The sequence below is a fragment of the Phalangium opilio genome, unplaced genomic scaffold (genome assembly GCF_054372755.1).
Source record: "Phalangium opilio isolate 3A_F unplaced genomic scaffold, DU_Popi_V2 ptg000048l_1, whole genome shotgun sequence".
NCBI classification, from domain to species: domain Eukaryota; kingdom Metazoa; phylum Arthropoda; class Arachnida; order Opiliones; family Phalangiidae; genus Phalangium; species Phalangium opilio.
Genome location: NW_028324170.1, coordinates 6,539,901 through 6,566,172, shown reverse-complemented (window position 1 = coordinate 6,566,172; position 26,272 = coordinate 6,539,901). Strand labels below are relative to the sequence as shown.

The 26,272-nt window shown below is 33.9% G+C and overlaps 1 protein-coding gene across 6 annotated transcripts in view; it reads left to right on the top strand.

The window, feature by feature from the left end:
- The window catches only part of LOC149674035 (uncharacterized), a 111,614-nt gene that overhangs the window by 18,850 nt on the left and 66,492 nt on the right, over positions 1–26,272 (top strand). For 3 of the 6 annotated variants that reach the window (XM_089839871.1, XM_089839872.1, XM_089839866.1), the window contains exon 1: positions 9,526–9,870. The exons of 1 other annotated variant lie outside the window; for it this stretch is intronic. The gene's annotated coding sequence lies outside the window, so the exon portion shown is untranslated. Of the gene's footprint in view, positions 1–9,525; positions 9,875–13,425; positions 13,548–26,272 lie in introns of those variants that run through there. 2 more of the 6 variants (XM_089839869.1, XM_089839870.1) reach the window with 2 other exon arrangements.

Here is a 26,272-nt window from a genome sequence, read left to right as displayed (position 1 = left end):
TGACCCTTTTTAGTTCCGAAAGATACTCCGGCTCGACTCTCCAATTTCTTAAACCTTTTAATTAGGTAAGATCATTTATTTTTAATGAAATTGGAGCCCTTTCAAAAAGCTTTAAGCTATATTCTTAAAGTCAAAGGCTTAAGTTCAGAAGTGCCCTAGGAGTCAAAGGTTCAAGAAACCTTTGTGTTGAAGTTTAAATCTTAAAGAAAACATACGCGACTAAAGAGAAAATCAGTATAAGCAAGCACTCGACGTCCGTTTTTAACACTCATACCTCACTAGAAATTTTCGCTTCTGCGCATTGCATGTGCGCATGCATTGAAAAAGTAAAAGTGATATTTATTTTTTGTTTCCTTCACTCTCCCAAATTTCTACTCATTCTACGCAGCATGTTTCCTTCTCCTTGTGTATGTTTCTTCTATTTATTTAAAGAGATTTGGAAATTCGTCTCCTGCAGTTATATCAAACTGCGATTTACGGAGAAAATGTTTTTAGCTTCGAGTTTGTTATTGAAACTCTGTCTAATTTTATTCGAAATGAAAGCTTTCTCTGTATTCAAATTCAAGTTTTTTACCAAGAGGATCAAGTTTTCCTGATATTCCAGTCGTTTTTAACCCTTTCATTCAGACATGTCTACTACTCCCCTGAACATGTCGTTTATCTTAATGACTTATATAGACGCCCCAAGTTCAAAAAACCTTGTATGTGAAAAACCAGTTGCAATCGAAACGTTTCTTCTAAATTATTTAAATGAAAGCCTTAAATCACGTCCGCAACAAAGTTTACTGTAATTAAATGGGTTTAATGAAGCGAACAATTTTAATAACGCATTGACATTGTGATATATAATGTGAAGAGGTTAGAGATACCGTGGTCTATTTATGAAAGTGATCCTAGCTCCCTCTTCTTTTCGTGAACGACGTTCTTCAAAAGGTATATTTTTCTCCCTCAGTTAGCAAATAGGATAGGGGCTGGTGCAAGGTACTCTGTAAGACTTCATTGCAGCAGGTCGCCCATCATCGAGCGCTATGACCTCTAGATGTAAGGACCATGCATGGAGATACTAACACCGGACGTCACGTATTGGAACATTATTAATAATTATAATTGAAATATAAGCTCCAGGCTTATAGAACTCCATTCAAATCATGCATGCATGTTGATTAAGAGATATGTAAATACTTAAGTTCTGTCAGAGGCCAGCTTCTCTGAGTTAGGTTTACTCTGCATTGATTGACAATTGAATTAGTATACAGTTTATAGCTACTCTTGCCTTTTTCATGGCTTTCTGGCTAAAAAACTAACATTTCTTGTCAAAATCTTTTTAAACCTAATTCCCTAAATACATTTTGTATTTTCTTTTCGTTTCATGAGTATCTTATATAAATAAAAAATAATTTAATGCATGGGAGAATTGTCTGAACGCGACATCTTGAGGAGAATAAGACAACCCAAACGTACTTTTATATACCATTAGTATTGTATACCATACGTATTTAAGCTGCCCTATATAATTTGAGGAATATATATCAATCAAATTATCGGAATTACTTAAAATTCCTATAATTTTTAATCTATTTCTTTAATTGATTGAGGTTAAACAGGGTTAATTTATTAGAGATCACTTAAGTCTTCATACAAAACCATTCGAGCGTAAACTTGGAATCGAGCATTAAAAGAGTTATTTTTTTGTACTTTCATTAACCGAGGGGCTAATCACTGAAAAATTTCCTATACTTGGATTTCGTATTAAGTTTAGTTATTTTAGCACTGCCAATGCGTAATAAATTTAGTACAGTCAAAGGTGCAACCGCGTACACCCATTACAACGAGTGACAGGCCCCTCGCAATTAACAAATCTTTTTCACGTAGATGTAGTAAAAAATGGCGCTTTGGGCATTTTAATGACATAGTGAACTCTTCATTGCATACCTCCAAACGCGTTTGCAGTATTCAGTGTGGACTTAACACTATACTATAGCGGATTGTAAAAGTTACATAATATCATGAACCGGTTTTAATTTTTTATTTTTCTATAACTTAACGTTAACCCACTCGATCTATTTTTAAGGTACTTTAATCTCGGGCTAGATTTTTTTTATTATTTTGAGAAAGAATCGAAAGAAGCCATACTTGAAAAAAACAGTAAATTTTACTTAAGTTATTTCATCAAAGGAAAGGTGAAATAAAATAAATTATCGCAACACAGAAAGATTTGGGGAAATGCATATTTTTATTCATGTTGTTAAGTTTAATGCCATAGAATATGATAAAATGTTGGTAAGGCTTTTCAACTTTGAAGATGATCATCGATGTTTTACAATAAAAACTAGCTTTGTCTCAAATAAATAATCATTGAATTGATAGTTTGACATTAAAATTTTAGAAAACAGCTATCATTTCAAATTTACTAAAGAAAATTTGATTATATTATTTTTTTATTTTAATAATATTGCTTTGAAACTAAAGCAAGTAGTCCACTAAGCCTTGCGAAACCGTATCGTTAACGTAACGTCACGTATCCAAATACGAACAGAACGCCATCTGACAACGTTTCTTAAACGATGCTTTCGGACTTAGGTAATGGGCGCCCTCTTTCGGAACTTAAAACGGTAACGATACGGTTTCGCAAGGCTAAGTGGACTACTTGCTTAAATCGAATCATTTAGAGGGTTTTTTGAAACGATTTAACCTTTTAAGAGGCGATAAATTAAATTATTTGCTACTATTTTTCATCGATTAATCGATTTTCGTACGATTATTCGATATATTTTCGATTTATTGAAGAATTTTGATTATTTGAAAAATATTCGATATTTCGATTAATTAAATTTACTATTTCAAACAACGTATTCGCCCTCCCTTAATAAAAACCAGGTAACAAAAGTACTCGCTTTTAGATTTCAGTTAAGATGCGATCTTCCGAAAAGGCTTCACGCTCTACAGAATCCGGATTCTGAATATTATAAATTTCCCTGAGAGGTTAATGGAACTTATTGCCACAAAGTTAAGAATTAGGTAAGCCTAATCGACTGTGGTGAAAGGGAGTTCCACTTTCACTTTAAAGGTGGATGGTACACTACCCAAATTTATAAAAAGTTCATTGAACCGTTTAATATTCATTTATTAAAATAAAATAAATTTAATATTTAATTATTACCTATTTCTTAATTTCAATATTTAGCTATCATATGAAGGTAAAACTAAGGATTTTATCTACCTATAAATATGAAATAAGACCTTGAGAAGTTGCGAATAGGAAAACTTTCGCTATATATCGTTCCACCTGAGAAGTTTTCCATATTTCGCATGATAATGATTTTGTAAGCACATTCATTAGCTTACAATTTTAATTTTATCAAAAAGTTTTTTGTTATCAAATAGGAATTGTAGACGTTTATAACTTGAAATAACTTCCAAATTAAAGTATAAATATAATTATAATTTTAAAGAAATTCAGTTTCCAAAGAATTACATCCTGAATTATACAGGGTGTTTCTGAAAAGTATGGGTCATAAATTAAGGGGGATGTTCTTTTGGCAATTTTGAGTCGAAAATGTAACTTCTATGACATTTTTCCGTCCGGGCCACTGTTTTCGAGTTATGATTTGAGTGTTTTAGGGATAACCCCTTAATTAAATTAGAAATCATTGTCTTTCAGTTTCTTAATTCAATTTAAGGGGTCATCTGTAAAATACTTCAATCTTAACTTGAAAACACTGGCCGGAAGGCAAAATGTCATAAAACATTTTCGACTCAAAATCGCCCAAAGAACATTCCCCTTAATTTATGCCAGACTTATCAAAAACACACTGTATATTTGACCCAATGTTAACCACATACTAACGCTTGAAATACTGAAGTCAAATTTATACACTGAACTTTTAACCATTTAGGCGTGACTTCCAAATATAATTACTTCATGTTACAGACTTGCGAGTGAGCCACACGCTGTAGGGTTATCATTCATTATATTCTAGCGACGTTTTTTAGTTAAAACCCGATTGGGCCTCCACTAATTTTTGCAATAATAGCGTTGGAACTCATCAAAATGCTTTGTATCTCTCTCAGGTGCTGGTAGTACATCTTGCGTATATAGGCGAGAGGCCCGGTTAAAATTTTTGTAAAGGACTTACATGGGTAATAGTCCGTATACCAAGCGGTCAACGGACTCCAAAATATAAGGGGGTAGTAGATCTTCTTAAACTGCACCACCATAAGTAATATTATAGTCCATAAGTATGACATTACCCACAGGGTGCTTAAGTTATAGATTAACGAGAACGCGATGGGCAAGTTTCGGGAAACTCTGTAGACCTAATACTTTTCCATTTTTTCTCATTTGTGTTTATGCCTATTTGTTCTGCGAAAATATTAGAAATGACAAATTGGTTCGCGAAAATTATGTCTTACCCGGAAACACACTTCCATTAACATATTTTATTTAGTGTCGTACATATTATATTTATGTTATTTATCACGCATATATAATTAGAACTTTCTAACGACCCAAGGGGCTTTTATTCAGTTTTTTTTATTAAAAAATAATAATCCACTCCAACCTTTTTTTTTCAAGTAGGCCTAAAATAATAATAGGAAATAACAAAACCTCCTACACAATTGTTTTAGGTAAATATAAATATTTGCGTTACAAGTTATTGTTTTATTAAGTGATGAAATTTGTGCTGTTACCGGATATTATGGGTCTTTAACCCTAATATAAGGCTTAAGATGTTTTTGCCATAAAATTATAATTAACTTACTAAATGCGGGTATGTTGATTTGCTTAATTTTAATTTAAAAGGTTATATTTGAAAGTAAATAACGACAAATAAAATTATCGATGACTTTTTAAGTAGAACAATGTAGTAGTTATAGTAAATAATTTAACATGTTTAACGTGAAACATTATCACTAAAATTATTAATGAATTCACTATATATATTGCAATTTATAATCATCCAAACGAGTGTGAATTAATTTTAATTAATTAACGGAAATATTTAAAATTATTTGAACTCTTTAGTAAAATAACCATAATATTATTATTTTGAAGCTTAAAAGGCGCACTTTGAATTTAGTTAAATAATATGTGGTATTAAGTAATCCTTATATATATAGGCTTAGCTAGCTTCTTAGAAGCATTCTAAGTTCAGTGAGTAGATAGATATTGAAGACTTAAAATACCTTTAACTTGTTGTTGTTCGCTTTCGACTCGTCAGGGACCTTGAAAACAATGTAGGTCTATACCATTGAATGAATGTGGAGCAACAGATAAGCTTAACTGACATTGTATAATGACGTTTATAGGTAGAAGTCTACATTTACAGATGTCAAAATATTTGAATTACATTGTCCTGAACGGAAAAAAACATAACGGATTAGGTTCGATAACCTTCATACACAAGTAAATTTGTACAGCTTTAGTAATTAATTTAAATTAACGGATTTAATATAATTTATTTATATTTGATAACAATTCATCGTAACCGAAGAAAAATATGATGACTTTACTTAGTAAATAATACATTAGTTCAATTTTTTTTGTGTCCATGCATGGTCGAGTAAATAGCCAATTTGAAACAGAGGGGAATTCATAATTAGTAACAGTAAATTTAGTCGAGAGAAGTTAAACCGTCTCTATCGTTTAGCGGGTCGCCCTTCTCACGTTCCTATATTTCAAGTTCAGCGTTAAGTTTTTAAAGGGAGGATGAAGGAAACAAGTTAATATTTCGGTTATTCTTGAAAAATTTAATGAAGTTGATGAAAACCAAGTTTAGATTGTTTTAGAAACTATTGTCATAGTTACTGATATTACGCGTAAAAGATACAAATTAGTGTAGACCATTTTAACTCTTATTTTCCAGCAAAATCTGACCCATAGTCTCATTGGAAAAAATTTCACTCAACCAAAGAAATGAATTTGAGTTTATTGTCATTCTCTAGCGCGTAAAATTAACTTCTTTTCTTACCTTTCATTCTCCATTTAAAGAAAACCCGTTTCCTAATTTGCATATTCAGTAATATCGAATTTAAAACACCGCCGCCTATAATATCAGTTTTAAAATAATTTTTCCGCTAGCCCTCGGCTCTCAGCCAAAAACCATTAAGTTCAAGTTCAGTGTCTGTATATAGTAACCGGAAAAAGGAATCATATGCCAGAAAGTGAGGCTCTTCGATTGGAAGTTGTTGTTGCCTAGTGACTTAAATTGTTTTTTTTTCTCTCATAAAATGTCATTTGAAATTGAATTTTTAAGACCAAAAAGCTTCTGGGATTATTGGAAATCGCTTTCTGAACGAGTTTATGCACGAATAGATCTCTAAAATGTCAGCATTTGAACTCAAATTCTCAGAATTGCAATGTTTTGACCTGAAATTTCCATGGTTTCAATGTTTTTTTTGACCTGAAATTTCCAGGGTATCCATGTTTTGTCGTGAAATTTTCGGGGTTTCAATGTTTGGACCTGAAATTTTCGGGGTTTCCATATTTTGACCTGAAATTTCCAGGGTTAAAATGTTTTGTCGTGAAATTTTTGGGGTTTCAATGTTTAGACCTGAAATTTTTGGGGTTTCAATGTTTAGACCTGAAATTTTCGGGGTTTCAGTGTTTGGACCTGAAATTTTCGGGGTTTCCATGTCTTGACCTGAAATCTCCGGGGTTTCAATGTTTTCGCTTGAAAATCAATGCGTTTCAAGTCCTTCAATTAGCCATCTTGACTCTGTTAAATGTCACCTTTTTGGCACCTTCTTCTTAGGGTTTCAAGCTTCCCTTTTCAAATTTCCAGGGTTTCAAGGTTTTCACATCAGTAACTAACGGTAAACAAACTTCAATGATTCAAAAACAAGATTCCGAAAACAGAACACGTTTTTTGAAAAAATTGAAGTTTAATAATATCAATTAAAATTACACAGACTGTAATTATAGTAAGATTAATTAGAATTTACAATTTTAATTCGATAAATATACCTGTTTCTCTAGAACTATTATATTGCACTATCTCTCATACTTACCTAATACCGTTTTTATTATTACCTTTACAGCAAAGTCGTTAAATTTATAAAACGGGGTTTTTACTCCGACCATCGTTTCAAAACTCCCGAGTTAATTTTAAACTAAAAACACAATGTTGGGGGAAAAAATCCCAAGGTCGACCAAAACTTTAATGATGGCTTGCTTGCCGGTCGAAGCGTAATTTGCTCGGGTTTTTTTTCTTTTTTTTTTTAATTTTCTTTTCTGACAAGACTGGTTTGGTTGTTTTCTGTCCGCAACCACCCATCCATCTGTGTGGAACAGATCACCATCACTTATTGCGTTTGAAAATCGTAATACTACCGACGAAGGAAATAGGTCTACTTCATTGCAGATGCAAGAAATGGGTGTAGAATTAGAAATAAGCAATATGCCTCTGATTTCATGACTATTAATCAAGTATGTCATTGTTTAATTAGTAGCCTATATCTAATCAAGTCAAAGTCAAAGTTCTGACTGACAGACTGACTGATAATCAACATCCAGTCCATACCCACTTTACCTAAAAGGCTGAAATTTAGCAGGAACGTTTCTCTTATGATGTAAATACTCACTAAGAAAGATGGTTTTCAATCCGCCGCCATCTTTAAAAATGGCGGCCAGACATGTAACCAAAATCTTCTTTATGGAATAACGTTCTTGCATTTCAACATATTTCTTTAATATTTAGTACACAGGTTACCTATATCCTATAGATGGGCTTATGGCTTTTGGGGGTCGATTTGCCATCAGTTTTTAAAATGGCGACCCCTAGTTGGACACATTTTGAAATAATTCTCTGTTGCATAGTTTAATGTTCAGAATGAATGTGTTGATTTGATCTCTTCCATCCTGTACATATTGAGCTTGCTTCCGAATCATTTCCAGCTCAAAACTTCAGTTTTACTTCAGGCTGGAGTAACGTTGTGTGGATTATTGATTTAAACCAGTTAAGCCTCGGTAAACTTGGTGATGATACGGAGGGAGGTAAATGAAAAAAAATTAAAAATAGACCTTATTATAATTTGTAACAAAGTATCAGTTTGCAGTTCAATCCTCTTTTAACAACAAAGTATATTTAAGGTAAAAAAAATGTACTCGAAGTCAGTCAAGTGGTAAAGTAGTGGCGTTGACGTCGCAACAAGGCTTAACGATACATATGTGCAAAATATGACCTCTATAACCCCGTAGAGTCGAATCGATTCTAAAAATTAATTTTAGCTTTCATTTAAATAAAGGAGTAGTAGCATGAAAAATCTACCACGTCATATCCTGTGGCTATTTCAAATATCCGTTTGCCCTTCCCCATCAAAACAACTGACGTCACTACAGCAAAAAACCAATTATACTTCCGGTTATGAGAATATGAAAATTATTTAAATTCTAATTTCATTTAAATTAAATATTTCAAGATATACGGTTTTATAATTTATTTAAAATTCCAGTAACAGGTGGTTTCAAGCGCTACTATACCTTAAACCTCTTTTAGCACTCCACTGAAATGCATTGAAAGGTTTATACAGATACTCGTAGGTGGATTTCACTATACTGAAAATTCACGTGTTTGTTTGCGCATGTGTTGAAGCTTTTAATATTCATATCAGAAGGTTTTCCATACCGCAAAACACTTCCCGTATATTATACTCTTAGCGGTTATTCAGCTATTTCGAAGTAATATTTAAATCATATACCGATTCAGACTTAATCGACCAAATATGTAAACATTTTGTGAAATTTCGCTCCGTCATTAATTGTGTTATGTTTGAATTTCAAGCTATAGGTTTGGTTGCTGCGAGGATAATAGTATTATTTCCTTATAATAGCTAATTACCCTCTAAAGGATGCGTGACATGCAAAAAACTAATTAAGTGTAGAGATTTATAATTAGCAAAACATGTATAGTCATCACCGTCACTGAATATCGAAGAGGTTGAAAAAAAAAATTTGTTTTAGAAATTCTGGAGTACTTTAAAAGTGCTTTGTCAAAACCTCGTGTGTTTTTGGGGACTGGTAAGCCAGTAGAGTTTCCTGTCTATGTAACACCAAATAGTCTTTGGTCCACCCTTGTTTTGCTTAAAATGTAATTTTTTTTACAATTTCAATGAAAGGATGATTTATTAGCGGTTAAACGTTTAGATATAATGTTACAAGTTTAGAATAAGAAGTTATATGTAAAGGGGGTTCGTGGACCTAACCTTGAGAAACTTCACCAAACCACTTCCAAACCCTTCCTCAAGCGTCACTAATATCAACCAAGAATTATGGCTGCGATTGAAGAACAAACAACAACTTTCAAAATACATATATACCTTTTTGAACGACCCCCATTTATCCAAATTCATTAGTAGTATTTTCCCCAATTTTAATTTCAGTTTTCATCTTATTTTCAAGGGTAAATCCCTTCCCCTAGGCTTGATTAAATTAAACTGAAACTTTATTAACGTTCCCTGGCCTCTGGAGGCAGCCGTGCAACACGGAGCGAGATAAAACTGAATCAAATGAACTTAGGTGCTTTAGTCGAGCAGTCATTTTATCGCGCTCTGCGTAGTGTTTTCTGTCAAAATCCATAACTCGCTCGCCAACTAAAACCAATTCCAATTTCCTCAATATGCACTCGCTTTTAGTACAAACATCAGTGTGTTATTTTTCGTGACCCATTCTTGATATATTGTGTAGCAGTACGGTCAAGTTGTATACGAGTGTGTTTTCCATTGGGGGTAAAAAAAATTAATACATTTACTACGCGATTTTAACCAAGTATTATTTTGCGGTTGTTGGTGTATCAATAATACACGGGTATATCATCTTATTGCGAAACACATGTGTGTTCTTTTGGGTTTATTTCAACGCAACTACATTTGGTGAGTAAGTGGAATTGGTGATCTGTTTTTTATTGTAATTTTTATATATCCTTTCTGCCGATTTTATTGGGTTTTTTGGGGGATTTTTAATTGGAATGCATCAAGGTCAGTTAGTTTTCATGCAGATCTAGTTAGTTGTATTACCAAACGTAATGATTAACTAATCTTTACGTAATAAAACTAACACAGGTATGAGCATGTGTTGAATTTAATTAAAAATTTTAATTTACTTCCAAAAACTTAATGAATTGTAGTAGGTTAGTGGTATAGTTATAATTAATTTAATATTGTAATTTTTGATGTTTTTAGAATGATTATCAACGCTAAGCGAAACAATTTTAAAATTAGGCTTGTCTAAGTAGATGACATACCTGTAAAGGCTTAAATTGAATTTAATTAATTATAGGCCTATTTATTTATTGCAAAACATCGCGTCATTGTAAATTTCCACACGTATTAAGTTAAAATTTAATGGCTTAGGTTGGGGAAAAAACCTTGTTATTTAAATTGCCAGGTTTATATCTGTGACGAAATATTTATTTTAAATTATTTTAAGAAAGAAGATACGCATGGTTTAAGGAAAGAAAACGTATTAAAAAATTATAATTTTATAAAGTCCAAAGTGCTCTATGAGGCTTGAAGGCCCTAAACGGAAATTTCACCTTTTTCAAGTTTTATTTTTTAAGTAATTTTTAAAGAAATGAAGAAAAAAATATAAAAAAATAGAACTCGTTTTTTTAACGCAACGTCACTAATACTTTTCCGAGGGAATAAGATGGATAATCGCAATATTTTTTAGGCACTATCAGTGTCGTGTTATCAATTAAACTTTTGACCCGTTAGTTTGTGCGATTTCAAGAGCGATTCTTTTTTGTGACTATCACATACGGAACCGGTATTTTCAGACATTAATGTTATCGTTTAAACTTTAAAGGAATTTCTTGATTTAAATAATATAGGCCTACCTACACTTATTGGCCAAAGAGAATAGTTTGACCTTCAGAAATGACCCCGAGTATCCAGAGCCAAAATCAAGGCTTTCATTAAAAATATATTTTGAAGTTCAGAACTAATTACACAGGGTGTTTCTGATAAATTAAGGTGGATGCTCTTTGGGTGCACGATTTTGAGTCGAAAATGAAGCTTCTATCTCCATTTTGCCACAAGGGACACTGTTTTCGAGTTATGATTTGAGTACGTGTTTTAGGGATGCCCCCTTAATTAAATTAGAAATCATTGTCTTCGGGTTCTTAATTAAATTTAAGGGGCAATCCGTAAAATGCTCAATCCAATCTTAACTTGAAAACAGTGACCCTTGTGGCCCGGAAGGAAATATGTGATAAAACTTCTTTATTTTTTGTCGTATTTCGACATAAATACTTTCATATTAAAGCTCTCATTCGGTCCTATCAGAAGCTGTAGCTATTCTTCAATCCACGATAATCTAGAATTTCTTACGCCCTATAACACGACGTCATAAACACCTGTCTGCATTGTGCGTAGGTGCTTGATTAACTTAAGTAAGAGTGCTGGTCTGTAGGAATAACTGGGTGGGGAGTTAGTTAATGTCAACAACATTATGGGTGGTGTCACGGACAATGTGACTGCGTGTCTTTGACCAGAGTGTCCCGAACTGTTGACCTTATATAGTAATAGAAAGCTAGCTTCCATCCTATTTCGTCTCGTGGGACACTCATGCACAACCGAAATCATCTGATCATGATTTAGATTTACGTGGCGATATATTTCGTGTGTATTGTGACATTTTTATGCAAATGAGTACGAGATTAAATTCACTTTCGCCTGAGTGATTCGCTCCCGGAAAACGAGCTTTTATTATAATCGCAATAATTTCTTATTTCTTTGTTATATGACATTGTTAGAAACTCGAAATATGTCATTGTAATTCTGAAAGAGGTTAGCAAATTCAAGGGCTTTTAATTTTTTATCAGCATTATTATCATCATTAAGTTAAATTTGTTTTCTTTCTCTTTAGGGTTAGCAATAGGTGTTTTTTTTCGTGCGGTATGATAGGAAAATATAATTCCGTTTTTAGCTGATAACATTTTACGACACTATTTTTCCCAGAAAGCAAATTGTAAATAATTTTAATTTATGCTTGTGGTGAGGAAAGGGGGAATTTTAATTATATCCCTAGAACCCTTAACAACGCGGGTGTTTTTAAGCAAGGATTTTTTAATTAACCTAAGTCATTTTAAACCCAATAATTTTAGTGTATTTTTATATTAAATTTTTTATCGTTCATAAATTTTATTATTATTATTATTTATTTTTTTTTGGAAAATTTAACGCAGTGTTGGAGTTCAATTACTAACTTTATGGAGTTTATACAACACTATGGATATATTTAACAATATTATCTTGCTTTTATAACCACAATAATTTCCTATTATTAACCGCAAAAATTAGCTTGTTTTAACCACATTATGACTTTATTTTAACTCTTAATTTTAATTACAAATCGTATAGAATTTTCATCTAACTTTATTGGGATATTTAGCACCTTTTAATAATAAAAAAATCTACTTTTACTTGTTGGTTAAATCTAAAAATAACTTTCCAAACGTAATAAATGAAATCCATGACTCTTCGATGTTCAGCGTAAATTTCTCTCTCAAGTTTTTTTATTTTTTTTAATCGTACAATTTACCTTGAAAGAAGTTCTATCTCTAAACCTTTCTAAAGCACTCGAGGCGTTAGATGAAAAATACTTTGTACCTCTCTATAGTAATTATCATCAAAAGCAACCTCGGGCTGAGAGTGAAAACCCAACATTTTATCAAAAGATAATTAATATTTTTCTGAAATTGAGTCAACTATGCTAACTCCCTAAATTTTCTTTAACTAAAAATTTAATAAATATTTTACTTAAATTACAAACAAGCTATTTTTCAATTTAATATTTTTTATCTTTAAAAATGTTATAAGGTTTACGTAGGTAAAAAAAACCAAATTTTCGGAACATGGTGTTATTCAAACTGGTTTCTACATTTTATAAAATAATAATTATAAATTATTTCTAATTAAGTTAGGGGTGTTTGTTTTTGTACACATATAGTTTGACCTTGTCTTCCCCTTGCAAAATTAATTCCCACACTTTTCTTAATTATCCTTGCTATTCAATTATAAAACTTGATATTAAACTACTGATGTTTTGCAAGCTACCAGAGCGTATGAGTTAGAGAAAGCTATAGTTAAGACAATATTTAAAATTCGATATTTTTGTGCATTTAACAACATAATGGTGCCAAAAGAACCCTAATTTCTTCGATGGTCCTTGCCAAAAATTCGTAGTTTAAAAATATTTTCAAATTACTTTGTTGTAAATGTGTTCGTAGCATATTTTAGGTCCAATAACCTTACATTGTTCCTATCTTTAAAGTTTAAAGGATACACTCGGTTATCTCTTAATCGAGCGTTAAGAGAGTGCCAAATGCTGAAACTTAAGATATTTCCAAGGTTAATAAGAGTTATTTCGTATCTCTGAACTGACTCTATTGCTTAGTTATAACCAGACTAAGACGTGTGTGTATATAGATTGGATCTTTTGTTATGCAAAATAGTCGGTCCATTCAAGCGTGGAAACGAATGTAAATACGCAAAATTTGATTGTGTAAGACGAATGATTTCAAGGGTGGGAGAAAATTATTATACAGGTTTGCCAAAGTAAATTTAAATATTAGAAAATCTGGAAAGGTTAAAGGTGTGAAATGTCAGGGATTTTGATTAAAGGTTTTAATGAAGTGTCAGGGATTTTGATTAAAGGTGTTAATGAAGTGTCAGGGATTTTGATTAAAGGTGTTAATGAAGTGTCAGGGATTTTGATTAAAGGTGTTAATGAAGTGTCAGGGATTTTGATTAAAGGTGTTAATGAAGTGTCAGGGATTTTGATTAAAGGTGTTAATGAAGTGTCAGGGATTTTGATTAAAGGTGTTAATGAAGTGTCAGGGATTTTGATTAAAGGTGTTAATGAAGTGTCAGGGATTTTGATTAAAGGTGTTAATGAAGTGTCAGGGATTTTGATTAAAGGTGTTAATGAAATTTCAGGGATTTTGATTAAAGGTGTTAATGAAATTTCAGGGATTTTGATTAAAGGTGTTAATGAAATTTCAGGGATTTTGATTAAAGGTGTTAATGAAATGTCAGGGATTTTGATTAAAGGTGTTAATGAAATGTCAGGGATTTTGATTAAAGGTGTTAATGAAGTGTCAGGGATTTTGATTAAAGGTGTTAATGAAATGTCAGGGATTTTGATTAAAGGTGTTAATGAAGTGTCAGGGATTTTGATTAAAGGTTTTAATGAAACGTCAGGGATTTTGATTAAAGGTGTTAATGAAACGTCAGGGATTTTGATTAAAGGTGTTAATGAAACGTCAGGGATTTTGATTAAAGGTGTTAATGAAACGTCAGGGATTTTGATTAAAGGTGTTAATGAAACGTCAGGGATTTTGATTAAAGGTGTTAATGAAACGTCAGGGATTTTGATTAAAGGTGTTAATGAAACGTCAGGGATTTTGATCAAAGGTGTTAATGAAACGTCAGGGATTTTGATCAAAGGTGTTAATGAAACGTCAGGGATTTTGATTAAAGGTGTTAATGGAACGTCAGGGATTTTGATTAAAGGTGTTAATGAAATGTCAGGGATTTTGATTAAAGGTGTTAATGGAACGTCAGGGATTTTGATTAAAGGTGTTAATGAAATGTCAGGGATTTTGATTAAAGGTGTTAATGAAATGTCAGGGATTTTGATTAAAGGTGTTAATGAAACGTCAGGGATTTTGATTAAAGGTGTGAAATGCCGCGGGAAAGTTAGGGGTTTTGAAAATGCGTGTGAACTATCAGGGAAATGAAAATTGATGTAAAAATCGTGCTTCATCACATATGACTTTAGATGGTCCTGAAAAACCTGTAAAAGACAAGGAATTTTTAAAATATGCATCTTTGGCAACTCTATATTAGTCTAAATTATTTAGTCTTCCAGATGCTGATGAATATCACTGTCATATGGAAGCACTAGCAATGAATGGAAACCCTTTATCTATTTAGAAATAATCAGTTCAAGGTTGAGTTTATACTCTGCTTTTTTATTTTCACTGCATTAAAATAAACTGAAATTCCTATATAATCTTAGTTTATATTTAGACCACCGAACTTGCAGGGTGAATTCTAAGGTTGTAGAATTGCAACCCCTATCCATTTCGCTAAAAATAACATTGCACCGTAATTAAAGCGTTCGGTGAGATCATTTTAAGGCCTTTTCAGACAGTAGTACATCGTTTTGACTCAACCAGGGAGGAGTAAAGAAGGAGTTGAATTGTGTGGTGAACTAGTATTCTTCACCGTGAGCCTAGACTCCTCCCACAATGGGAGAAAGGGGTTTGATATGGTTCCTTCTTGTCACGTGGGTTACGGTTGTTATCCTCCCCTTTTCTACTCTTCCCTGAGTCAAATGATGAGTCGATGAAATGGAGTGAAATGTTGTATATTTCTTAAAACGATGCTCAATGAGTAGCTACTGAGATGAGACACGTGATCTGGAAGAGCCAATGATATACGCTGTATGTCGGTATGACTTCGTTGATGTACTAGAGTCGAGCTAATGTTTTTTTTTAGAAACGAATTTCAATTTACTCTCTAGGCGTGAATATTTCACTTTTTACAAATAAAAATATTAATTTGTGCTATTATAACCATTAATATTAAAAAAGTTGGTTTCACTTTACCTTTAATGTTACGTAAGGCGATATTTTCTTTAAAAAATGAAAGGAAATAGTCTGAAAAGAGGATTTAAAACCGACTCTTTCTGGTTATAATTCAATAAAAAACGTAATCCATCAAACTTTGAACAAAACAAACAACGTATATTTACGTAAATCATATATCCATTGAAAAGATAAAATCGATATTACAAAAATATAATGTAATACCTATTGTTTTGCGAAAATGTTTTCGAATGAAAAACAGATTGATTTTATAGCAAAATATGGTATTTAGTAACGGATATTGAAAGCCGGAATAAAAACCAGGACAATAGTATAAAGGCACTATTATATATTCACATGAAAAATATAAACGGAAATCGATTGAATCTGAAACAGACCAATAGTGAGCACTTTTATTTTTACCTAGTATTGTAAATTCGACCCTGAATGTAACCTTTTACCTTAACTACTTACCTCTTTGCACGCAATCTTGTTTTTCTTTAACACATCATTGATTTTAGACCTGAGAATGATTTTCTAGGGAGACTACGCGTCTGAATCCGCCTTGGCAATAAGGATTTTTATAAACAAGTCCTTGAGAGAGACCTGTGTCCCCCCTACCAACCTGTGACCCATATCATCTACAATACTAATCTGGTCCTTAGGACTTGTCTCTCCCTTTGTTTTCCTATAGATTTGCAATTAATAAACTGGTCCGTGGACCAATAACCCCACTCTTCGTGAATTAGGAACTATATAGTTCAACTAATTAATAAAGTTGTTTTGAACCTGTCTTCTTTTGTCTAGGTGGAAATTAAAACTTTTCACAATTATGAATATTTTAACAATGGCCTTTCGCACTTCCTAGCAATTCTCTTACCCTATTTTTTCCATTAAAGTCGGCCGTTCTAGAAAGAAAACTTCAAGGAGACGTAAATGTTACGAATTTTCTATGTACTATAGTTGATTAATCCGAAGATATCACGATTCTATTGGTGTACCGACTTGATTTTAAACTAATGATACTTGCACATTTAAAAAATTATGATATTACCATAATTTTAAATTTTATTAAATTACTAATTACGGCTTAGTTTAACACTAAAGGGATTTTGATCTGTATTTGACTGGCAGACAAGAGAGAGAGAGAGAGAGAGAGAGAGAGTCTATAACAACACTCCAATGGAGTTAACGCTAAGAGAGAGGAGAGAATTTTCTCTAGCCCCAGCTAGGAAAGTTTGAAAATTTTAGCAACATGCCATCAATCATAACTTCGAGGTTAATCTACCTCGTTCATTAATGTATTTAAATATCTTGGGTTTTTGGGAGAAAAAGAAATTTCATTCGACTATTTTGTATTTATATAGCAAATATAAGAAGTCATATTGGATTGTCCTACTTTAGTAGTGTGTTCTATAAAAGGCAACTATTAAAACAGCTGCGTCAAAATACAGACTTTAAGACCATGCGTATTGATTAAATGGGAAAACATTTCCCATGGTCATTCGGTCACACGCTCGTGATCTTCCATAACATTTCTCGCGTGCGTTTCTTTTGAATAATTTATGATTAAATAACAAAATTGATTTTTTTTGTTCCCGTGGCTTTTCTTTATTTATTTATTTATTTATTCACGAATGCAGTCTGTTTTTTGACCTTGCCACACTTTTCACAAACATAGCTACCGATATGAATTGAATCATAGCCCAATGAATTTAACCTCTAAGCGTAAGGCAAATAAGAATAACCGAGTGTGCACCCAGACGACAAGTCTCGCTTTCTCTCTCCATAACCGCGCCTATGGGCGACCAATCAGGGATCTTCTTCAATATTACATAATCATTTACCCTATCTCCGACGAAAATAATGAAATTAGCTTTTCTTCAATTCAAGGGTTTCTTGAAGATTATCATATTTATATAGGTAGTAAGTTTACTGTCCTTTCTGCGCGCTCACACTCTGTTATTTTTATTTGTCTTGGCCTCTTGGGTTATACTCGCATAAATCCCAAAGTTCAACAACTCCACTATATGGAAGGAAAAAAATCAAAACTAGGCATAGTAAAGTGTTAATTTAGTTAGAAAAGATTTTCAAATATTTGAATTTCTCATTATACATAAATTTTCTCAACCTTGGTGGTTCTTTTTTTTGTTCCAAGGATTTAGGTAAAGACAAAGACGGGGTTCGTTCTTATCAGTAATTTTCGCGGGTTTTTTCCGTAACCGTTCTTTTCCTACGTTTAAACTGTAGGGGGATTAATTGAGAGGTTGGAAAAAAAACGTTGCAGAGGCGCCGTTAATCTATACGGTATACATTCACTCCCCTTTTATTTGCAAAAGACATTACACTATCCTCATCAACTTGCGTATATAGTTTAAACGCTGTTTTTCAGATGAGTCTTTTCGAATGAATGAATGAATGAATGAAAGGTGTTATAGACGTTTTCAATTAAAAACCTGGGCAAAATTTCACCTGCCTTTGATAACCCCATCATTGCGGATCAACCTTCTCCCATGTTACAGGCCTTTTCTCCTAAAATTCCTCATCACTTAAGTTAGAGTTACACTCTTTCATATCGTACATCAAGAAAAGCATATATTAATATTTTCATTTCGAAAAGCTACCATAAACAAAGGTGGGTGGCGTGCAGTTTAAGCGCAATTAGTGTATAAATAGACCAGACTTCCAGAGGTAAAACAATCTATTCGTGAAAAAGGAAAAAAACAGGCGCGTTAAAATAACAAAGGGATTGCGCTACGCCGGCCGTCTTTCTCATTCCCATTCCCTAGCTTTCGCTAATTAGATTTGTCCTCGTTTTTTAGACATTCTGCCATTGCATTTGCCGGTAAACGTAATGAGTCTTTGTTATTTCAGCTTTCTCTCGAGTCGTAATAACAGGAACTAATGAACATGACAATTAGCTCAATCAGAAGGGAAAAGGTCTTGCTACTGCTGCTGCAAACCTTATTTCTAGCGTCACTGATGGCTTGGAAAATACCCTTTTAGGTCCGTCCGTCCCATACAGGTTGTGTTTTTCTTTTTTTTTTTTCGACAATCCAAGAACCCTTGCCTTCCTCCTACCTTCTCTTAATTTCTAATATTATTCCAACATTCAACTTTGCTGGCTTTTGTTTTTGTCAGAGAAAGAACCCTCTTTTTTTATTTGTCTTTCTCCCTGTGCATTGCCAAGGCTTAATTTGATCTTGTTTGAATTAAGCAAATTTTAAAGGGAACGTGAAAAGAATTCGTAGTTTGAAATGAGAGTTAGGTTTAGTTTTTGCAAACCTCACCGGAGATAGGCTATAGTAAATTATGAATTTAGGTGCAATCTCTAACAATTTTCTTCGTTAGAAATTTTACAAACAGTAAAGAGTTGACCGTAAAACGTGTTTGGAGTAATTACATGTACTTTTTAATTTTCAAGTTAGTATTAATTGTTTAAAATAACTTTATTTTCGCAATTCTTTCTCCCTTAAAGGGATGGGCCCTGCTTTTCAATCGATAAACATTCATTACTTATTTATTTGCGATAGTATTCTCAAAGGTATATTTGACAATATAGATTATTGTTAGTTTAGTACAGATGTTTTCGACTCAATCTGAATAAAAATAATTGTATATCAAACGTGGGAGCTTGAATTACGAGTAAACGCCTGCATTGGAGCTTTTGTCAAGCGTTTCAGAGTTTTTTTTTAAGACTTTTGAAGTCCTTAGCACCAATTAGTGTCTAGGTGTACACCTGGAATTGTATCTTCTCTATATGATTTAAGGCTTAACTGGGATTTATGAGGAATGGTTTTATTTTATTACATTGTTGTGTCGTTCTTTATAAGAATTTGAAGGATGCCAGATGTTGTTTATCACAGTACCTCTCAACTAAAATACACTTTTTTATCGGATTTCCTCGCTTGGGCGTTAAATGTAAACGTTTGACTATATCTATATTGGGATTTGTCTCGGAATAACAGCTTTGACGTCATTATTGTTTTATAGATAACAGTTATTAAGGTTTTATAATACGGATAAAAAGTTAATCCCGTTGTTTTTCCATCTCTTTTTAATTAAAATGCATTGTGCATACAGTCTTAAACGTGCTTTGGAGTGACGCCATTTTATCGCGACTATAATACAGCTGGAGTTGGTCTAACAAGTTACCAATTGTTAGACGTGATCTCACTTGATTCTGAATAAGGTGGTAAAATTTGTTCAGTGTGTTTCTGATAACTCTACAATAAATTAAAAGGGGTGTTCTTAGGGTCAAACCGAGTGGAAAGGGTTAAAGTACATGGGGTCTACAACATTTGATTACGGAGATATTAGCTTCCAAACATTGATTGGACCCTAAAACAAGTAAACATGGAATAAGACATATCAGCCTTGAATATTTTTCAATCTAAGTACTATTAAATGTCTAGAAGTGTACCTACACTGTTATAATAAGTCTAATTACACCACATTTTTTTCCATTTCCTTGTTTAAGGGGCCAATCAGTGTTTTGAAGCCCGCAATTACGTAACTTATAATGTTGTAGACCCCAGCATGTTTTTTGACACTTTCATGCTCAGTTTCACCCTTAGAATACCCTCTTTAATATTGGACAAACTTATCAGAAACACATATATGCCCTTGAATTATGCTGGTTCATATTATAATTTAATTACGGGGTATACATCACTCGTTATACCTTTTAGGATTTTCATAAAGTATTTTGTTTACCGGCTTTTACTTTTACAGTTAGTTATTTGGCACGAAAATATATATTTTTTTAAAAATAAGGAAGGGAGAAATCTGCGCGGAGCACAAAAGCGTTCGAAGCTAAAAGCCTGGCTCTTCCACTAAAACTATACATACACTTACTGCCCCCGTTGCGCTGCGAAAATTCCTATACTATCTCTCAACGCGGCGTGTAAAATATACAGTTACTCGCAGCTATATTCCCCGTAGAAGCAAAATAGTACCAGGGACTTTTCATATTTAGCGTCAACAAAGTGACTATATTTCCCTTACTTCGAAAAAGACTATATGTGTGCACGGGGACGGAGACACGAGTCGCTTTGCGAGTCTTCTCAGCTCTGAACTCCTGTTTTCTCGCAGAAACTTACTTGAAATTTAGTACATGAGATAGTTTGGGTTAAATGATATCTTTAGTTTTAAATGTACAAGCTAGGCATCTTGGTGATATTCGATGGTTAGTTCTATACGGTCAGATTTTGACGATATGGTGCAGAGAGCAAAGGTGTTAGAAACTCAATTTTTATTAGATCTCGTTTTAACAAATTATAGGCTCAATCTTTAAGGCAGCGTGAATGGTTCAAACCATAGTTAATTTAAATCGTTTTGGGCTCAAAAACTTCACTAAAACTTAACATTTATTTAAGTTAAGTTGCTTTTTAGACTATTTTATAATTAGCAATATTTGTTCTAAAAGATAAGAAGGAGTCACCGATTTTTTTACATAATATTATTCAAAAGCCCACATAAAATCCGAGTGGATTGGACAACGTTTCACCATTCACGGAATTCCGAAATGTCAAAAGTCAATTAGACTTCCGCTCGCGTAAGTGAAGTCTTATTGGTAATTTGGTTTAAAGTATAAAATCGATCACTAAAAACTATTTTATGAAATATTACGAATCATATTTCAATTGCCTTAACCACTTCATCTAAACTCTGGTACAGGGTAAAACTTTCCCCTCTGTCTTTACGCCGCTCCAAAAATTTATATGCTGAAAATCTTTCTATTTTGGAGAAGATGAAGCGCGGGAAAGAGAGAGAGAGAAGTGGGAAGCTGGGGTTCATCCCGGGGTTTATCCCGCCGCATCCTCTAGCTTGCATCCATCCTTTCCAAGCCATCCGCAATGCCCCCTTTTCCGCAACCTCTCATCTTCAGGCTTACGCTCTTCAAGCGAGCCTGGTCCCATCTTCTCCCGCTGTAATTTGAATGCATTTGCATTTGGTCGGCCGTAAGCGGTAAGTGCCAGGGAGCCTGGGCTTGGGATATGGGCGTCGCGAATTATTAGTTTTCCTCGAGAAAACGTTTAAATATTCAGATTGGACGAAGAGGGCCAAGTCGTTCTCGTTTCGTATAGCCCTCCTCGCCTCGCCTCGCTCCCTTTTTCGTTTGTACTGTTCCCGAAAACGCAAAATCGAAATATGTTGAGCCTGGAAGATGCGCTGGCGCAAAAACGTTTTCTACCCTCTAGGACTACTATACGTTTCCCGAAATTCCCCTTTTTACATATCAGTTGCTACCACTGGAATTATTGTAGGTACGTAATGTTAAATACCCGTGTTTTAACCTCACGTACGGTACGTTTTTAACTTGAAATTTTCATTGGACGACGGTGTAACTTTCTATGTAATATTTTCCCTTCAATGTTCGTTCGTATGAGTCTGTCTCGCTTAGAGATCAGTTTGTGTTATACGCAGTTGACGAAAACGATTTATATTTATAAGGTGGGAAATATAGCCCCGTTGGCATGGGCTCTCGACTATACCTATATACAAACCGAGCCATTCCAATGAAAGGGGGACATTCGTAAATGACCACGCGGACTATAGATTAATTATGGTCAAGCGAAATGAGAAAACGAAAAATGTTTTCGTGAATTATAATTATTATTCTTTATTTTGTTAGCATCTAAGTAAATAGAAGAACAAATAAATAAACCACTTTCTCAAATATATATGTAAGATCAAAAGACATTTGATAAGATTAAAATTAAAGGTCTTATTACAAAGTGAAAATTAGAGGAGTTTCCTTTCTAAAATGCAATATTTTCGATGAAATGCATATCATTGGGTCTTCTATACCACGTGTCTTATTTTAGTAGCTAAAAATAAAAATAGGCCTAAAATAGATATGTGAAACCGTTCAATTTATTTAAAGACGCTATGCGGTGAAATCAATATTCGCGAAGAAAGCTTCAAAATATTTCTTCTTGGTATAGGGCCTATATATAACTTATGTTTATTAAATTCATTCCGATAATATTTTTTAGCAAATGTAGAAATATTTTCTTATCAAAGAGACATAACTTAAGCCTTGGTACTTCATATTTAAAGCGGATATTTGAGTGGAACGTCCATATTTTTACGTATATTTATCCGGGTCCATATCGTGGGGAAATTTTTTTGACATTTCTAAAAATACCCAGGCTGTCCATACCCATCTTTTTCCCTTCTTGTATGGTATGAGAATATCCGATTAACTCTCTTATACCTCTCAATGCGTGTCTCTTCAACGTACCCGCCTCGCTTTGTGTTCCTTAGGAGAGCAAAAAAAAAACCGCAGTCAGCGTAAAATAAGACTTTCAAATTTTTCTTTTTTCTTTTTTTTTTGGGAACGACCCCGCGATAATATCGAAAATAAAGTCCTGACCTTACTGGTTTTATTTATATCCTGAACCTTACCCGGTTCCTTGGTGCTGTAAAGTTGTAGACTATAGGGAATATTAGAGGTTTATAACATATTGGAACATTTTTAATTAGGGGTTTTTGAGTTGTGCTTCTTGACTTCGGCTCGAATACTAAATTTATATTTGAAAACAATGTAAACAATTCGATTATTTTAAGTTTCATAGAATTAACAGCGTGATAGTTGATGATTTATTTGCAAATTAATTTTTAAAATTGAAACTGAAACCGTGGGAAAAAAGTTATGTCTTCTCAAGTATTTCATATTTCTCATTCTTTTTGAAATTAAGATTCCAATTCATATGGATTAATCGAATGTCTTTTTGAAATCAAGATTCCAATTCATTTAGATTAATCTGAGATCTTTTTGAAATCAAATTTAAAATTAATTAAGATTAATCTAATATGTTTTTGAAATCAAGCTTCCTAATCATTTAGATTAATCGAAGATCTTTTTCAAATCAGAATGTAAATTCGATAAGTCGGTTTAAGTAATCGATGTGAAATGGGTGAATAATATTCGATGTTTAATATATTTAATGCTTTGCTTTCATCTCTTCGACGAGTGTTCAATAAAATTCAAAAACATGTATAGCGTTTTAGTCGAGAGTAAAACACGCGTAAGCGGTTTAGCTTTTTCCGTGTTTGTAGTGATATAAATCCGAAATACATGGATGCTGCATTACTATGGACTCCCTTTGTAGCAAACAACCCTTTTTTCGTCTCAAAGAAACTGTTTAGCCTTAAGTACAGCAAGAGAAACCTTTCAAATCTAGTAGAGCAACTGTATACACCTTCCCCCCCCCCCCCAAGAACTCTCCGTAAGGCGAGGTTTGTTCACACTGGAAACTTATTTCCTCAACAATGGATGTCAAATAGAGAATTTCCTTCCATGTATTATTACCAGGATATTCAATGGCGCTCGCCCCAGATTCTGGTGTATTACTGAACGAATTGTTTTCGTTTCCGGTATTGACGTCACGATGCTTGGTTAGACGACAACGAAGTCACCCTTAAAAGTAATAGTTTTTATATGGGTGGGCGCTAGATATTGCGAGGTAAGAAGGGAAGGTACTTTAAAGCCTACAATCTCAATCGGGTCATCGCCCGGTAGGAAACCAAGGCTTAGCTTATTCAAATTAAATTGTGGAAATGACTAGGCATACCTCTTGTTTAAATTTTTTTAAGAAAGTCTGACGCGTATCCCTGGAAAATTTCCTCATTAGTAATTTCCTTTAATGACGTGCCATTTTCAAAAGAAACACCTGTTAATTAAACAGTGAGTGTTTGACAACTTTGACCTAATTATGACGTAAAAGTTTCGGTTCAAATACTTCTCAAACATTGTTGAGCTGACTTTACTGAAAGCGCCTTAGTAAGGAAAAGAAACTTAACAAGATAGGCGTCCTACGTGGTGCGATCGTAGCTATAAGTGTCTGCTCTAAAAACCGTTTATTCTTTCAAGGAACGGTCCCTATAACTCTGGTATTATATTCTATAAAACTTTAGTTATATCATATACACTTTTGTAAAAGTAGGGAAAATTCTCGGGAAAAGCTAGGCTCACTTCCTCCAGAGAGAGGAGAGTAGATGCTCTGAACGTTGAGAGAAGCGAACGCTTATAAGGAGAGAAGATGGAGATGGGAAGAGTCACTAGTGTTGCCCGAGTTTTGGAATAGCGTAGAGCATCCCTGGACCTCGGCGAAAGCGACGGGACGAAGGAAGAGGATGGTGAAATTGTATGGAACGCCGTTTCGGCCAAAATTATAGCTGGTTGTTGTCTAGATGGCGGGATGTGGCCTAGATAGCGGGTTGTGGCCTACATGGCAGGTTGTAGTCTAGATGGACTTAGAAATTTTTCTCTCTACCGAAATTTTGGTTCTTCACTGAGACTTAAGAAGCGTTCCACAGCCCCAGTTATTAAATTTTCCGATGTATATGAATTGAATACTCTTACTTTAAATAACATTTGTGGAAATTTGTGACATTTCTTTATTCAAATTTTAATGGTCAAAATCTAAATTAATTTTCTGTATAATTTAAAGTAATGACTTCACGCCGAGGGGTCGGACAAATGGCGATTTTGTATGCTGGATTTTGAATATTTGAGAAATTTTTATATTTTAAAGCTATGGTTTTTGGAGGGAATTAAATTTTTCTCTCTACAGATTTAGTTCTTCAGAGAGACTTAAGAGACATTCCCGAGGGGCGTTCCACAGCCCCTGTTATTATATTCTCCGATGTATATTAATTGAATAATCTTACTTTAAATAACATATTTGGAAATTTGTGACATTTCTTTGTTCAAATTTTAATCGTAAAAATCTAAATTACCTTTCTGTATAATTTAAGTAATGACTTCACGCCGAGGGGTCGGACAAATGGCGTTTTTGTGTGCTGGATTTTGAATATATGATTTTGATATTTTAACGCTATTCTTTTGGAGGGAATTTTAGATTTCACTGTTAATTTTCTCATGGAAAATATTTAGGGATTTTGGGTTTTCGACAAAAATGTATGAGATTTTGAAAAGTGTCCAACCCCCTCCGCTTGACGCGGTAATATTGCATACAAAACCAGTTTATCAAGCATAATTAATGATTTCATACATTTATTTATTGATTTATTGAAACTGAAAAAAAATCCTACAATGAACGCCGCTTCAGTCTGAAGTATAACATTTTTCAAAGAGAAAAAACTAAGTCCATCTAGACCACAACCCGCCATCTAGACCACAACCCGCCATCTAGACCACAACCCGTCATTTAGACCACAACCCGCCATCTAGACCACAACCCGCCATCTAGACCACAACCCGCCATCTAGACCACAACCCGCCATCTAGACCACAACCCGCCATCTAAACCACAACCCGCCATCTAGACCACAACCCGTCATCTAGACCTCAACCCGTCATCTAGACCACAACCCGTCATCTAGACCACAACCCGTCATCTAGACCACAACCCGTCATCTAGACCACAACCCGTCATCTAGACCACAACCCGTAATCTAGACCACAACCCGTCATCTAGACCACAACCCGTCATCTAGACCACAACCCGTCATCTAGACCACAACCCGTCATCTAGACCACAACCCGTCATCTAGACCACAACCCGTCATCTAGACCACAACCCGCCATCTAGACCAGAACCCGTCATCTAGACCAGAACCCGTCATCTAGACCACAACCCGTCATCTAGACCACAACCCGTCATCTAGACCACAACCCGTCATCTAGACCACAACCCGTCATGTAG